At 43.8% G+C, this 18,045-nt stretch overlaps 1 protein-coding gene across 7 annotated transcripts in view; it reads right to left on the reverse strand.

The window, feature by feature from the left end:
* Positions 1–16,418, reverse strand: part of ADGRL3 (adhesion G protein-coupled receptor L3) — a 784,489-nt gene extending 768,071 nt beyond the window's left edge. For all 7 annotated transcript variants that reach the window (XM_053607086.1, XM_053607089.1, XM_053607085.1 and 4 more), the window contains exon 1: positions 16,284–16,418. The gene's annotated coding sequence lies outside the window, so the exon portion shown is untranslated. The remainder of the gene's footprint in view (positions 1–16,283) is intronic.
* Between the last annotated feature and the right edge of the window lie 1,627 nt (positions 16,419–18,045).

An 18,045-nucleotide genomic window follows, 5' to 3' on the forward strand; every position in this document is an offset into this window, starting at 1 on the left:
CAAGACACACTTCACATAGGATGCTCTGTGTAACACACTGTGTTGCCCCATCTTTAAAAAAGTCAAAGCTCATTTATGCAATCAAGTACTGCAGGTTTTGAAAAGATTAGAAGCATTTCAAGCCATCAATGAATTTATATTTTCAAAAAGGTAAAAACAACAAGAAGAGAAAGAACGCAAAGCCATAGCAGAATGTCATAAAAGACATATAACAGACAGCCATCGGAGTCGGAGGGCAGAACAGAGGGGAAGATAAAATATTTTAATCATTAATGAAAAAAATCCTAAAAGCAAAAATATCTTAAAAGTTCATCAATAATATAGACACTTTTCTGCACTTGTCACTCAGAATATAAAGCCACCATAGCGTTATTTGAAAAATGTACTGCTGTCTTTTTAGGTATTGTTAAAATAGGAATTCTCTGACTTCAATAACGGTATTTAAAAATAAATCATTTTCACCAAAATGAAAGATCTTTATGGTTTGAACCCTCGATTAAATTAAATGCAGTTTCAACATCTGACTTTGCTATTTTTATGTAGCATTGAAAATATGAATGTCTTAAAATATCCAGTTACATTACAGGTCTTCAGAGAATGGATTTTAACTTTCAGGTAAAAAAGAAATCTGATTTAAAAATTGGTTACAGCATTGTAATTGTATATCACAACTGTACTTTACATAGTTAGACAAGTAAAAAACAGTAACAAGTTGAGATGAGGCCGTTGAACCAATGATTCCCCTCTCACTCAGATCCTCCAGGTCTTTATAATCTAACCAGGGGCAGCACATTAAAGTTGAATGAGATGTTATAATACAGACTTTCTTTTTCTGTCCATTAATCAAGAGAGACCAGACAAGAGGCAGTGTCTGTCCTACCCTGCCCAGCTGAGAAGCAGCAGCAGAGACTTGGACCCTCCCTCTAACTAGTTTCTCCAAATCCTCTCTCGGTGCTTCTGCCAATGACATCTAGACAGAACAGCCAACACACCATTCTTAAAAAGAAAATGTGATCTTCTTACTACCCACTTAAAACTTTTAACGGCTTCCCACTGCTCCTAAGATATAGTCCAAAATGCTTAACCTAAAAAGTGCTACAACTTGGGGTGCACTGGCTCAGGGCTGCAATCCCAGCACTCTGGGAGGCTGAGGCAGGAGGACTATCCGAGCTCAGGAGTTTGAGGTTGCTGTGAGGTATGATGACGCCACTGTGCTCTAGCCTGGAGCAACAGAATAAAAGATTCAAAATTTAAAAGAAAAAAATGTCTTTATATTAACTCCCTTTCGCCGTAAAATGAAAACTTTACATGTCTTGTTCCCATTGCCAAATCAAGGCGATAATGCTCACTTCTCTTCCCTCACTCAGCTCTGTAAACTACCTCCATGAGAACAAGCTCGAGCTCTTCTGATGACAGAAAGTGAAGACCCTCACTCAGCTCTGTAAACTACCTCCATGAGAACAAGCTCGAGCTCTTCTGATGACAGAAAGTGAAGACAGCACATTCCCTCTGGTCCACCTCCCCATCGTCACCGGAACGTTCCAGGCTCTGGGAAGTCTTTATAGGTTTCACTCCCCCCATCCCCCGCCAACTCAGACAAGGTCTAATTCTGCTGCTAAATTCTCATAGTATCCTGGACTTGTTTTGCACACTACTTACCACAATGTTAACTAAATAATTAACGACAAATACATGACTTAATTCCTCTTTATTTCCATGATTTTGCCAGGCAAAAAAAATCAGAGGCTGTTTGTACCAGCACCCTGCGGCCATCTGGTGCTAACAAATATATAGTGAATGGTAAAGTGGATGAGTTAATGGAGCTAGTCTTTTGGGAACTGCAGAAAATAACAGAACAATTGGGAGGCCCACTCAGAAAAGATTATCAGATTCAACAACAGCTTAATGAAAAACATCAAGATGAATAACTAAGATTAGGCATGTTTGTTCATCTAGACCCTGCTGCTTATATGTTCTGCCTACATTATACCAGTTAATCCTCCACAGTAACTCAGAGAGGTAAATAGTACGTTTATCCTTCTTTAGCACATGAGGAAAATGAGGCAAGAATTGGTAAATTAAGTTTCTGGTGTCACACAGAGACAAGGTTTGAAATGGTGACTTCCCCGCTCTCAAAATTACACTCTTTTGTTCTGCTCCTCCTCTTTGAATCTCATTCATCGATATACATTTTTATGATTGTATTTTGCCCTTTTCTACATGTGTGCTTATTACCTTGAGTGAAGATCACTGATCAACATAGAATTAAATGCAATCTCATGCTTAAAATTTATAATAATTTGCAATAATTTCAGGTAAATAAATTCAGCCATTTAAAAAAATGAGGAAAGGGGACACTGAGTCTTCAATACTCAATGTCTACGCTTCTGTGCTATAAGTGAAGAAAAATTAAAATTGCATTCATAGAAGGTAACGATTCTGTGGGAGCCAAGCTCTGAATTTAAAATTTATTTAATGTAAACACAAGGAAAAGAAAAGTGATATAAGAAACTACACCAAATCCTCAATGATTTATTGTGAAAACTTAATACTATCCCTAATAATTATATTAATTATTAATATAATCAGTTAATATAATGACTATCCTAAATATAAAAAGGGTAGAAACTTACTAGAGTACTTAACAGTTATAAAAAACGCAAACTATCTTCCTTATATCACTTTCTCTTTAAACCATTACAAAACATTATTTCATCTTTTTTAAACATGCTAGTACCACATGGGATACTGTGTCTTAACTCTTAAAAATGGGCAAAATGTGAAAATTCGTATAAAATCAACTACCTATGATGGGGTTTTTTCTTTGAAAGTTTAACTTCTAAGCAGAGGCATTTTATTGTAATGAGCTTTACTAATTGATATAATCTCATAGATGTTTCAAGGCGAATGAATCTCCCCACTGCATCCCCTATTTATCGATGAAATAGACTGTAAAAGGCATTTGATTAATTTGCCACAGCCAGGTAGTGAGAACGTCATGCTTGAAAGCAGAAATGACAACTGTCAAAGGCAAGATGGAGAAATCCCTCCAGAGGAAGCAGCATGTGACACACACTCGCCGTGTCACCTTGCACCAGTCTCTGCAACTCTCCACAAATGAGTAATTTTAAGGAAACGAACATGTGGAAGTGTGTGCCTGGTAAGATCTGTTCTCTGACTTGATTACCCCACATGCATGTACAGAGAAATTCTCAGTGGCATTTAAATTCATCCTGCAACAGTGACTTCAAAAACTGCTTTCACATTCAGTTGTTTCTTCGATGTCCATAAAACATATTCATAGAGTTACATGATTATTTATTTATGTACTGAGACAGAGTCTCACTATGTTGCCCTCAGTAGAGTGCTGTGGCGTCACAGCTCACAGCAACCTCAAACTCTTGGGCTTAAGCGATTTTCTTCCCTCAGCCTCCCAAGTAGCTGGGACTACAGGCGCCTGCCACAACGCCCGGCTATTTCTTTTTATTGTTGCACTTGTCATTGTCGTTTAGCTGGGTTCAAACCTGCCAGCCTGGATATATGTGGCCGGTGCCCTAACCACTGTACTACAGGCACCAAGCCCACAATCATTTATTTATCAAGCATTAAAATCTGTCCCATAAATATATTCTGGTGAAGATTTAAACAAAAACTATTGATAGTAAAAGTAGAATATGTTTCCACTCTGTCAGAGGAATGTTCTGTCTTTACAATCAGGAGCAGAAATCATGAAGATGCTACTTAAACGGAGTACTATTAATTCCCTACGCCAAAGTATAAACAATGAAATCAAATTCAGTAGGTCCTGGTACTACCGGAAAAATGATAAACCTGGAACATCCATCTGCCGTTGTCTCTTTAGTTTTAAAGCACTACTGAACACCTCAGATTCTCTATCTAACTCTTATTCCCATGGAGCGATCCCCAGCTGAGCTTCTACCTGGCAAAACTTGTGTTCATATTTACTGATTATAAGCCATGATGCTCTGTTTAATTACCTTACTGACCTGTTTCATTTTTTGACAAATTTCATTAACTTTAAAGGGCTTGCTGGCATTTTACTCCTATTTTTCATACTTAAATTCTAGACTAATAACCCAAAGTACCAATTTTCTTGTTCCATAAGAGGTTTGGTAAAAGAGAGTTTTTGGTAAATTGATCCTCTAGATGAACTTAAGACATCAGATGTCCATTCAGACCAGAGGCAGAAACTATGAAAGCTTACAGAGACCTGAATTACAGGGTGGACTTAATTCTTCATGAATGACACTCATTGTGTGACTTTGTGTTAATACTGTGTTACGTTCAAAGCCATAAGGCACAGTGGTACTTAAATATTAATAGCCAGTAAACTTCCATTTTTTATTATTATTGACAATTTTTCTGACCTCAGAAAAATTTTTTCTGACCCCTTATACATGGGTGTATATATAGCTGAGAGTTAGTAATTCCTAAGAATTACACAAAGTTAGGAAAAGTTACTAACTTTACTAACTATATGTAACCAAGAGTTAATAACTACAAAGTATCGAAACTGAGACAGCATGTCTTAAGAATGATTTTCCAAAAAGTTTGGAAATGTATTTTCCAAATAGTTAGGAAGCCTTGGATCGCTGTAACCAAGTAGAAAAAGTCTAACAACAATCATGGACTCTTGGAGCTAGTAATTGTACACCAAGGAATCTGTGCTACAGAAACAGAGAACGGTCTAAGCTTTCAAGCACTTGGGTATTCCCTGTAACATCATTTATCCTAGCAAAAAATAAAACCTCAAATAAATGAGTGTCTAAATAAATCATAGTGTACCGGCGGCACCTGTGGCTCAAAGGAGTAGGGCACCGGCCCCATATGCCAGAGGTGGCAGGTTCAAACCCAGCCCCAGCCAAAAACTGCAAAAAATAAAAATAAATAAGTCACAGTGTATCTCTACCCAGAAATATTTCATAATATTAAAATGATGCCTTCAAAGTGTTTTTGGCATCAGGAAATTGGAGAGAATTATATAAACTATACATGGTTTCATCTCAACTCCATTAGAACACACAATACAGAGGTGGGTAACTTGGTGAAAGTATGAAACAGTCTCTGTGAATATTGTGGTACAAACTACATTACGATATACTGACCACTTTCATTTTTAATTTTATGTGTCTATATCTCAAAGGTGTTTAATGTGAGCATGTACTATAATCAGAGAAATATTTAAATATGATATTCAGAATATACAATAAGCTATTCTGGGAAGAATAAATGGGAATCAAAATTCAGTCATTACTGGCCTCCAAATAGCATCCAAAAAAAAGCATACATCAGTGACATACATTTAGAAAGCAGCAAAAATTCATCACTGAATAATAGCTACCAAGCTCAGAGAGACGAGCGGGAGAGGAATTAACACAGCACGATTATTAAAGCATATGGACTAGCCACTGTCCTCTGACATGAGACTATGAGTTCCTCATACCGAGTATGCTAAATTCTTGGGCAGCACCTGTGGCTCAAAGGAGTAGGGCACCGGCCCCATATGCCAGAGGTGGTGGGTTCAAACACAGCTCCAGCCAAAAAAAAAAACTGCAAACAAAAAGAAAAAAGTAGGCTAAATTCTCATTTATAAACCTAATGCTTTTTTTTTTTTTTTTTTTTTTGCAGTTTTTGGCCAGGGCTGGGTTTGAACCCACCACCTCCGGCATATGGGGCCGGCGCCCTACTCCTTTGAGCCACAGGCACTGCCCCTAAACCTAATGCTTTCTTTCATATAAAGAAACAACAACAAAATAATGTATGGTTTGTCTATCTCATCATCCCCTAAATTCAGGGAAGAAAACACACACACACACACACACAAACACACCACTGCTCTGCCAATATCATCTATTATTCAAGAAAGGTCTCACTGAATACACGTCTGCTCAGGGGCTCTGAGCAAATTTCATTTCTGAACACCACTGTCTTCAGCCCAGCAGGCTATTTCACCAAGATAAGATCACACATTTAATCAAAAGCACCAGAAAAAGAAATACTTACAAAGTTTGCTTAATAACATCAAATCATAAAAATACAATGTTGACAGCATACTAATTTTTAAGTGCTCTTTCTGCTTTAAGGATTTGCAACAATAAAGAAGGTCATGGTACATGAAAGTCCTTCTCATTAAGGCTTCAACTAACCTTTAAAAATCTCCCAAGTTATCTTGGCACAGTACTACTTATACAAAGCTGATACATAAAGAGGAAAACTCAACATCGCTTTCTACTTTGTATAAATATAAACTAAAACCAATACATTCAGGAGGATCTCAAGCGTTTACAACTAATACCTCTCCAATCCACCACTTTCCCTGAGCTCTAGGGTCAATACTAAACCACATCCAGACTCTGGTTTTTGTGATAATGAGTCCACACTGGCTATCATTTGGATACAGTGAAGTATATTTTCATGGAATTCTTTAAGCAACTAAAAGTTACCCATGCTCAATTATCTGAAATATCCTACTTGATGTAGTTTTGAATACTCTGCCTCTAAACAGGTTTACTTGAATAAACATGTATTCCCGTCAGAAGTGTGACATAAGGAGAGCTCTAGCAAGTGTAAAATAGTTCTATTCTCCAACAGATGGGCGGGCACATATCTATAAACCCTTTTTTTCTGCTTTTACTTTGATTTGCATTTGTTTCATGTTGCATTTATTTCCATGGCAAAAGTTTTTGTTTCTTTGTAATCTCCATTTCAGGTTTAGGAATATTTTTTTTCCTTTTCGGTAAGGACAATGTTAGTGTGGCCAGTGGAGCTCACATATGAGTTAATTCAACCACAAGCACTGTTGGGAGGAACACTTGGAGATTTTGTTCACCTGGATATGCTCAATGCCTAGATCATCTACATTTAAGACTTTAAGATTATCATTAGTCTCTGCATTTTTAAGCACATGTAGGAAAAATCAGGACTCCTTGTACCGGGAAACTTGTGTTCAGCTTCCCTAAGGGCACCTCCACCACTGCAGAGCTAAATGGTGCAGGCAGCATCTGTAAAGGGACATTTTTCAGATGTATGGTGGCTTTTCATACACCCAGAACTTTCATGACTTGGGAAGTTTCATAAATGGCTTAGATACTCTTGAGATGAACCTGAGTATTTGCACCCCATGATTTGCCTGATTTTGTAGGGAACCATTTTCCAAGATCACTGTGGCCGCTTATGGGAAGACGGCCAACCCATTTTCAATGATTTTCCTACCCAATTCCTCCTAATGCCTGATTTATCTCAGTTAATAAAAGATCACTACAGTGGACATTCTATATTATCAACACATCTTTCTTCTTCTGTGAACAATCTCTCTCCCTTAATTGAGCTTTTCCTTCTTCAAGCTAACTGTCCCCAGAGGAACTGCAATTATCCTCACTGACTCCACTGAGCTGTTGATAGTAGTTTGGTGTAAGGCTGATTACCTAATTGGGAATGTGGTGAAAGAGAGAGAATCCAGTAAAGAGACAGGAAAGTGGTGGGCTGGGTAGGTGCACGGAACTAAAAATGAAGCTTGATGCTGTTCAGAGTGCTGATATTTCCTCATACTAGGTAAAACTTCACCCTTCCCCAAGAACGTTTAAATGAGAAACACAGTAACTTCTAATACATTACTCATTTCAGCTGAAAGCTAGCTGGAGTATCTTGGGAATGAAAAGAGAAATAATGAATACACCTATACTACTAAATCTTTTAAGTTCAATGTAAGTACATATAACAACTGAGATATGATCATAAAATATGTGCCATCTTGGAATGCCTATAAAATCATATTTAATCGTCATGCATAAAAATTATTGAAAATGAAAGGGAAATTTAGCTGAAATTGCCTACAACTGAAAAGATAATTGTACATTATTTTACAAGAAAATGGCAACCTAAGCTCCTCTTCCAAAGTCAGCTACGGTTATATGGTTTTACCTCTCTGGCCAACTGAACATTTAAAGTTGCTATTAAGGGGAAAGGCTATAGATGTACACATGCCTTGTGTTAACACAAAACCATTTCTCAATAGGTTCTTTGTCCACTCCTCGAAGTCATGATCAGTATTCTGCATCAAGGTTCAAACCACCACCATCAGCCCTTGACAAAGCAAGAACGCTGAACATTGGGAGAAACAAAAGGTGTTAATGAAAACCAGCTGAACACTTCTATTCTTGCCAGAAATAAAATCTCATACAAAAAGATGACTGTAAGTCAAGACCATTTCCTCTTTTCCAAAAGTCTTTGGAAGAGCTTTGAAAAAAGGAAAAGGAGGAGGCAGGAATCCAAAACAAAATAAAATGGGAGTCTGGTGAAAAACCTCTCCCAGGGTCAGCATCAATGGAATGCATTTTAGTATTCAGGTTACCCACCCATGCAGAACATCAAAACTGCACTGGAGTCTCTCCCTTATTCTTCCAGGCTCAGGCCACTGTGGAGCCAGTGGGGCTGCCCTGAATAGTAACACGCTCTGCCTCTGCGGGCTGCATAAACATCAACACCAGCAGATCAGACGGGAGGGAGGGAGGGCGTGCTTTCTACTTGGCTCGCGTTTTCTTGAGTCATACTTAAAAGTCTGGTACAATTCAGCAAGTCAGTTGTTCAACGTGCAATTTGTTTTCTTCATTCATTTTTGCCACCCTTTCGTTTTCAGCACACATGCTGGATAATTATAGGTAAAGTCTCACGTTTTAATAACTTCTCTTACTGGTAGCTGCCACTGAAATACAGATGTTCATTCTAAAATTTGGACTTATTTATAAACCTATCAGTGCTTCCAATATTTAAAGCAATTTGGGGAATCTGAATTTCACGGATTTATCTGTAGGTATGGCAATGCTGTGAAGATTTGGAATTTGAGAATATTAACCTTTTACAAATGTGAGCATCCTTAAATCTTAGAAGTTTATGACTTGATGTGGTTACAACATTAGAGAAAACTCTCATGCTGTTAAAGCTTAAAGAGCTGTTGACACCGTGTGAAAAGATGATCAAGTGTCTTCAGTGAAATGTCTTCAGTGAAATTGTTACTTTCATTTTAAACCTGATTTAAACCCGATCTTTATACACAGTCACTGGTGATTGTCAAAAATATATTTCTGTCAGGATTATGATTTTGGGTGGGGAATTCGTAGCAGAGCCTAATGTTTATTTAACATTTAAGATTAAGAGTTCAAAAAATAGGGCGGCACCTGTGGCTCGAAGGGGTAGGGCGCTGGCTCCATATGCCAGAGGTGGTGGGTTCGAACCCAGCCCCAGCCAAAAACTGCAAAAAAAAAAAAAAGGAAAATAAAGAAAGAGTTCAAAAAATAGGTTCTCAAAAGGTTAAGAAAGAAAAGAAGGAAAGAAAATAGGGAAGATAAAAGACAACATCTTTCTCAACAACTTAAGAAACTGCCTCAGATATAACTCACCCAAAACTTCTCAATTAATAAAATGACATTTGATTTGCCTCAATTTTCTTGATAATAGTACATAAGGACATTTCTGATAATACTGTGACTCATAACAACAGGTCCACGCACTGAATGCTCACGCCACAAGGCACGTTCGTAATTACCGCCTGTTCTTCACACCAAAAGGCAAAGTGGATTCTATTATCTCTATTTTTTAAAGACAGAGATGATCAACCAACAAACTTGCACATTTGAGGTTGTATGTGAGTGACTCAGACAAAAAGCCGTTTCTGAGAATCTCATGAACAAGAACAGTGCCCAGCTATGTCCATCTATGGAGAACAATCTAGTTTCTACAACTCTCAGTTACACAATTAACCAGAGTGCTACAGGGACTTTCAAATAGTACCCATCTGATAGTGACAGGCCCGAGTCAGCAATTACATCCAGCCATAGACTAGACCCCCACGATGTATATAATTTGTACATATATCTATAAGTTAAAGTTTTCAAATAGTGGTCAAAGCACCATTCAGAAGTATCACAGTCCTCCAGTGAAACGTTACCGTCTAGTAAATCTCATCTGTAAGTGGAGCTTCCTTTGCTAGTCAGCCTATCGCCCCTCACAGACTGAGCTACAGTGTATAATTACCCCAAGGATGCTTTTCACTGAGAACAGCCTGTTGTGGTGCTTAGATAGTGATTAACAGATTAACAGGGTAGTGAGTTGTCTTGATATCACTTCAGAAAAGTGATTTCCTCCCTAATAATTCCCAAGATACATAAATATTCAATGAGGGTCTTTGAAATCTACTTCTAATTGGGCATTCATACTCACTGCCCAACTTCAAACTTAGGTCAAGCTAACAAAGGTGTTTTATTCATTCTTCCTGTATAAACATGCCAGTAACACTCCATGAGTTTTTTTTTTTTTTTAATTTCCACTTAATATGAGGGTACAGATGATGAGGTTACATTATTTGTGCTTGTAAGGTAAAGCTGTGTCCTTCCCTCAGGAAGTGAGCCACATATCCTCACATTGTACCGGATAGGGGGTAATCAATCCAGCCCCGTACCCCCTTCTCCCTCCCTGCTTCTTAAATTGAATTGCATTTTTCTCTCCTGTGGGCTTGTTGATCAACAAGTCTTAAAGGACAAGAGTAAAACAAAGCCCAGATTATCTTTTCTATGAAAATTCTAAAGGTACTAACATTTTAAGACACACTCTATAAAGCAATGACATGAAGCCACTGCATTTGAATGACATGGACAATCAGGTCCTAGGACCCTCACACAGCCTAATAATAATTGATGATAATAATAATGAGAATAGCAAACAATTACATTCTTTGTACCAGGAACTGTTGTAAGGACTTTGCATATATGAACCCATTAAATATTTATAAGAATCTGTGAACTAGGTAAAAGTGTTAAAATCTATTAAAATATATCAGGAAACTGAGGCATAGAGAAATGAAGTATCTTGTCCAAATCAAATACCTGACCCGGACCACGCAAACTCACTCCAGAGTCCTTCTCTCCTCACTTCTGAGCTATTCTGCTTTCCTAGATAACAGAATACCTAGACCTGGGGCTTAGATTTTATTATCTTCTTGGCTTCTTTGCAGCCATCCCAGAGCTGCCCATAGATCGGGCTCAAGACCTGGCACTTTCAATATTACATTTCTCTGAATGGAGACCAAAAAAACAAGCTTTCCACATTGGATTTTTGGGGGACAAAACAATGAAAATGACAAATAATTAAAAAATCAAATATCTAAAAGAAAAACCCAGCCTGCCTCTGTTTTTAAAGCTCACACTTATAGTTTTCTCACCATAGATGGCTTTGTGATTGGTCTGATGGATGACATTTATGAGTATGAGGAGACAGATCTTTAAAAGGTCTATGCGTACAGATCGCAGACCTTCTGGTCCAAAGCCTCCATCAGACTGTTAAAAACTAATGACCTGGGAGGTGCCTGTGGCTCAAAGGAGTAGGGCACCGGCCCCATATACTGGAGATGGTGGGTTCAAACCCAGCCCCAGCCACAAAAAAAAATAAAATAAAATAAATAAATAAATAAATAAATGATAATGACCTAAAGTGACTTTTGATTATGTTGTCTATAACTATAAACATGTATTAATGAACTGTGAAAATTCTAAAACACAATATATAAGAATATATAAGCACCCAGGTCATAGCCTTCAAAGCAATGATGGAATCACACATTATACATCTTTTGGAAAACTCCACTGTATACCTGTTAAAGAATGGGGAGGTAAACAGTGTATTTTCATTATTATGAAAATGTTTTCTTTTCAGAGGGCCTCCCAAAGTGTATCAGCAACCACAGAGTTCCACAGAACATACTTTGAGAACACTGATGTAAGAGTATTATCTACCCTACAAAATAATTGACACAGAAGTTTTACCAGACAGAAATAATTATCGGTTCATTTATTTTTCCATCTCAAAGATAATCTTGAAAATAAATAGGGTTACAATTCATAATATCCCATTTAAATTCTTGAATAATATGGACCAAGTTTTAACTTCTAATATCCGTAAATAATCACTCTTATGAAAACATTCCTTAACATTAAAACTAAGTTCTTGTTTTAAATGTCAATAAGCAAGACACGAGTTATTAAGATCTACAGAACCTGTTAAAATCAAATAAATAACTTTCACCCACTCTTCCAAAATAAATAGCGAAGTTCAAATGATTCAGAGTGGTAATGTGAATTTTCTTGTTTATTTTAATTTTTTCTATTTTGTATTTGTGGATGGATGAGCACATATCTCAATTCTAAGACAAAAATTACACCTGAGTTACTTATGAAGTAGCGGAATTAATTTTACTGGGCCATCTTGATGCTCAGACCAGGGTAATGACATTAAATGGTTTGGCCAAAAACTTGTATGTCTTAATATTCATAAAAATGTTCCAAGGCATCTTCACACCACATTAACAAATGCTAATAAACATCACGACCAAAATTACAATGAACGAAAAATCTGGATTTGTCTTTCCATTGATCAACAACCTCTTAATGCCCCCCCCTCTTCATTACACATACGGAAAGATAATAAAAGGGAAATGTTAGGAAGACTCTACTTAACACTTCAAAGTTTTACTTTTTTATTATAAAATAGGGGATTCTACAGAGAAATATGCATAAAAGAAAAAGATATGCATGCAATAATAATCTGAGTATAAATATGTCCTTGAGGGCAAACAAAAGCTAAATTATAACATAGCCTCAGTCTTTCAGGTTCCTCCCTAACTGAGCAAATGCACATTTTGAATGCAATGCAAATCCAACAATCAGAAGGCAAAATAGCCTTTTGCCAAACTTAAGGATCATCTCTCTTTAATTCCAAATACTCTAGTCATTCACACCATGATAAATTAAGGCTGTACACCATTTCATAAAATCACTAAATATGACCCTACATACGAAAAAATCACAATTTCCCTTGCCGAATTCTGGGCCAAAATACCCCACTTTGAACAGTAGCTGTCACTTCTACTTGGCAGCCTTTTTCAAAGAGAGCTTCAACCAGTGCTAAATGTGGTCCAAATCAAATCTGAAAAACAATTCAGATCTGCATTATCATGTTTGACTAACTTCTTCAGTCTTTTTTATCTACCGTGGATGGTTTTCTCAGACATAGCTCACAAAAGAGGCAAAGGTAAATCAAGATCATAAATAATTTGCCTTTCTTAATTAGAAGGAGCAATGCCAGGCATGGTAGCCGCAGTCAGTAGAAGGGCCAGGCTTGGTATTATTCCCTGTGGGAAGGGATATTTAAATCTCCAAAATGTAAGAAGATCATGCTTATGGAAATCATTTCTGAAAGACTTTCCATTCATATTTCTGACAAGGACTCTTCAGTCTGAAGGATGATCACACCAAGCCACCTAAATGAGACATCAAAAGCATTTACCCACCAGGGACAGGGGACATGGCCTGTCACTCTGCAGCCCAGGGATGTCCGATGTAACCTCTCTATCTAAAAATGTTAAATAGCTCCCATAAACCTTTGTATTAATCAATTCTCCTACTCTGAGCTTGTAGAAACAGTCCAGACAACCACCTAGACCAGTGCAGGTTATTGAGCATTTGGTGAGAAAGGAAAGCTGTGCGATGGCATTTGAACACGGTGACACATTCACCTTCAGCTAGGTGAACAGAACACGGACAGACGTGCGTCTAATGACATCAGGACCTGTGGAATGTATGGCTGTCAGGAAACAAAGAGCAGATCTGATCACATCTGTAAGGATTGGGAATCACTGTGACGGGATCTAAAATGGAAGGCCTGTATTCTTGAATCCTCAGGAATAGCTACAAGTGTAAAGACTTCAACACACCCATCTCGCAAACACACCACGCTGCCTTCTCACGGGCTAAGTCACAATTCCGTCAGTTTTCTAGGAGGTGATAGTGAAAAGCAATACCGCTTGTAAAAATACAACTTAAAGTCAGGCATCCAGGTGCGTTGTGCCACCTGAGCTCTTTTCAGCAGTCAAGACTAGGAGAGGAAGAAACAAAGTAACAAATGATTTTACCTGAACACAAAGTACCCTTTACATTTACTGTCCTATACTTTTTAAAACAAAATAGAACAGAGCCATTTGCAACAAACACCAGGCAAAGATAATCTAGAACAAAGGGATGTCATAACTTTTAAATTATCTTTTAATTATTGAAATGAAGAAGCAGCGTAGCTTGCAAAATGAACAGAACAGTTTATAAGTTGTATTTATCTTTCTATATTCTGTACCCAAGAAGAAGATTGAGTAGCAAAGCTGACAAATAATTCAATACAAATATCCTATGACCTCTTATACAAATGATCAGTTATCGACAGCAGATAATTCTGCAGACAATTCAATTTGTAATCCACATACGGTATACTGGGGGCTAGAAGTGCAGATCATTTAGTACCATGACATGGAAAAATATCCCAGGGAAACCTGACTAAACTGTGTTTAATCTCACAGGGAAATACGAAAGGGTCTCCAAATAAAAAAATTACTAAAGCAGTGTTTATTCACGGATTTCAGGATGACATTCCCGAGCGAGGACAGCCCATCTGACACTAAAATTAGAAGACCGCCTATTTACTTCAGAGCAAAGCACAGAAGGCATTTTTTCCTTCCTGCCAGAGAGTACGCGTCTCCTCATTTCCCCAGCAGCTGGCTGGAAGGATGTGAAAATCAGAGGTGCAAGAAGGCTTATACTTCCTAATGAGTAATGCAGCCTGGAGAGTCCACACAACAGCCACCAAAAGGCTGGGCTCTAAAGGAGCCGGCGGCAGGGGCGCTTGCACCATTGTTTACAACGTGCTCTAACCACCGCAGGCAGGGATCACATGGAGGCAGACTCAGGGAGGAGACACCCCGAGGTGGCTCACAAGCCTCCAACTGCTCTGCTATCTCCGGCCATAAATAACAGCAGCGCAGCTTTCTGTGGGAGCGAGGGAAGTGGCCGGAGAATCCCAGGGGCAGGCATTAGGCGGGCTTGACGCGACCCTCTGGGTCTGCTGGGGAGATGCCACCTTAGGAGCCCTCCCAGGGCCGAGGTGGGTGCGCGGAGCGCTGCACCAGCCGCTCTCACGCGCCCGCGCGCAGCCCGCCGAGCTGCGCCTCTCCAGGGCAGCGGGGACACCGCGAGGTTCTCTGACCACCCTAAGGGGCCTCCTCAAACCAGATTTTCCAGTTCAGCGGATCCCCGGCGATTTCAATAAGCAAGCTCCTTCAAGTACCATCAGCTCTGCCATCCCTGAAAAAATCCCCCCTCCCGCCCGCCCTCAGGGCGCGGGAACCACCACATGCAGACAGGCACACGCCGACCCCGCCACCAAGTACCCCGGCACAGGAGGTCGCCCCCGCCCTCACACACACACCCACCTGTGCTCCCGTGGGCCTGGCACGCTAAGGCTCGGGGCTCCGACGTAGGGCTGGCGGAGGGGTCGCGGCAGCACCGGCGCTCCGCCGCCACCCGGAGCCTCCTTTCCACTGAGGGAAGCGCCCAGAGCCTTCTACCTGTCACCCGCCAACCGCGACCACCACTGCTCTGCCCACCCCGCCCCGGCGCCGTGGCCGCCCGGATTCGTGAGACACCGCCCCCCGCCCGGTGCCCACCACCAGCACAGCGCAGCCCGGGCCACCCACGGAAGGAGCGGCTTCCTCCAGCCAAAACCGCCTAACAAAGCCTGGGCACGCAGGTCTGAACCAAACTGCCGTGAAGGGGACACAACAGGCGGGGTGCAGGGAGGGCGCGCGGCTCCTCCACTCGGGGCGCGACCGGGGCAACCGCGGCCAGGTCGGAAGCTCCGGGTGGGCGTCGAGGGAGGGTCGCGCCGGGCCGGCCACCCTGCATCCTCCCCGCCCCAGCGCCCAGTCCTCACCCGGTGCCTGTCCGTCCTCCAGCCCGCTCCCGCCGCCGGCGGCACGAGCTCCGGCCAGGCCAGAAAAGGCGCCCCCTCGCCTGCTCTCTGCCCCCACCGGGGAAGGCACGGGGGGGAGGGGGCGGGTAGGGGAGGGGAAATTCCCGGGGTGGGGACGGTCCCCGCTCCCCGGCGCGTGCGGCTGCCAGTGTGCCCATCTCCTCTTCCCTTCATCCCCCTTGGCCGCCACATCGCCCAGTGGTGAGAAAACCTCTAACCCACGCCAGACCCGCGCGCCCAGCCGCCGGGAAGCTCCTTCCCGCCCCGCACCACGATCGCAGGAGCGCGTGTGTGCGAGGGCGAGTGTGTGCCTGGAAGGGCGAGCGTGTGCCTGGAAGGGCGAGTGCGCGAACCCCGCACCCCCCTCACCCCGCTGCCCGGCCCGGGCGGCCCCTCATCTAAGGAGTGCAGGAGATAAATACCTTTCGTAACCGCCAGTCCCTGAGCTCGTCCCATCAGCTGGTCAACAACCTGCGAGCGGGTGCAGTTTCCACAATCCAGCCATGGAGCCCGGGGCAAAAGACGGGCCGGCCCCGCTGACCAGGACACCCCCGGCACACTCCGCAAAGGAGATAGTCGAAGCGCAGAGCGGGCGGCAGGAGGGTGGCGACCCCAGTCAACGAAGCAACCACCAAAGTCTCTTCCTTTCCTCAGCTACCCAGCCATGGAGAAGGGACGCGGGAGAAGGAGCCGAATGCGTGTCTGTGTTTGCGCTTCCTCGCTTCACACACCCCAAGGGGGAAAAGCCCGGCAAAGAGAAAGGAGGGTTCAAATGTCTGCCAGTTGCACAACTTCGGAGTCAGGCTGCGTCTCCGAGAACAGCGGAGGGGCCCCGGCGGCGCGATTCACATGCGGCCGTCATAGCCGGGGCCGCTCCTCCCGGCGCCGCCGCCGCCGCTGCTCGCGGACCAACGCTGCTGAAGAGACGGAAAGGCTCGCACCATCCCCCAGCAGAGCTCCGATCCCGTTTCCCTCCCCACCCCACCCCCTCCTCCTCTTCTTCTTCTTCCTCGTCCTCCCCTTTCCGCCTCGGAGCGGGAGCGATGGAATAGGCGGGGGACCAGGCCAGGGGTGGCTTCTCCGCCGCACCGTCCCCCGCGTCCTCCTCCTCGCGGGGCTCCCGCCCGGCCGAGGGTCCCCGCTCACGCCCGCAGCCTGCGCCGGGGGCCGGGGCGAGCGCCACGCGAACTCCTTCCCGGGGGCGCGGCGGGGGAGGGCTGGGTCCCGGGGGCCGGCGAGCCCGGAGCCCAGAGGGTGGCCGCTCAGCTGGCCAGCCGGGCCCGGCAGCTGCGGACATGCGGGAGCTTCATCGCGCGGCCAGGGGCTCCGCGCCGCCGCCTTCTCTGCTCCGACTCCCGCGCGCGAGCGAGGCTTCGGGGCTCTCCACGCAGCACAAGGCTCCGGGGCTCTCCGCGCTGCACAAGGCTCCGGGGCTCTCCGCGCTGCACAAGGCTCCGGGGCTCTCCGCGTTGCACAAGGCTCCGGGGCTCTCCGCGCTGCACAAGGCTCCGGGGCTCTCCGCGCTGCACAAGGCTCGGGGGCTCTCCGCGCTGCACAAGGCTCGGGGGCTCTCCGCGCTGCACAAGGCGCCGGGGCTCTCCGCGCTGCACAAGGCTCCGGGGCTCTCCGCGCTGCACAAGGCTCGGGGGCTCTCCGCGCTGCACACCCGCGCGCACTCACTCGCCAGCCGCTGCCCCAGCCGGCCGGGCGGCCCGCGCGCGCGCGCCGGAGGGAGAGGACCGCGGCCGAGACAGAAGAAAAGGAAAGGCAGGGGGCGAGTCACAGGCGGCGGCGGCGGCAGCAGCTGCCGGAGCGGAGGCAACGCGCAGCCGGAGAGAAACCAGCGGCGGCGGCGGCGCCCACCCGGGCCAGCCGCAGCATCTGCATCCCCGCTCCCGGGCAGCAGGGCGAGCGGAGCCGGCCAGCAGGCTCGGGGCGACAGCCGAGAGAGGGTCAGAGCGCGGGCGCGCGGCGGACCCAGCGGGGCCCGAGCCAAGGCCGGAATGAGCGGCGGGCGGGCGGCGAGGCTCGGAGAGCCGGGGAGGGGGCTCGCCCGGGAGGGGTGGCTGGCAAAACCCGGATCTGGAGTACTCGCGGGCTCCGCGGCGCGGCTCCACCTAGCAGCTCTGCAGACGCTTGGAGGTGGAGAGGAGAGGGCCGCCAGGAGAGGCTTCCCTTTCAGCT

Source organism: Nycticebus coucang, chromosome 10 (assembly GCF_027406575.1).
Source record: "Nycticebus coucang isolate mNycCou1 chromosome 10, mNycCou1.pri, whole genome shotgun sequence".
Taxonomy (NCBI): domain Eukaryota; kingdom Metazoa; phylum Chordata; class Mammalia; order Primates; family Lorisidae; genus Nycticebus; species Nycticebus coucang.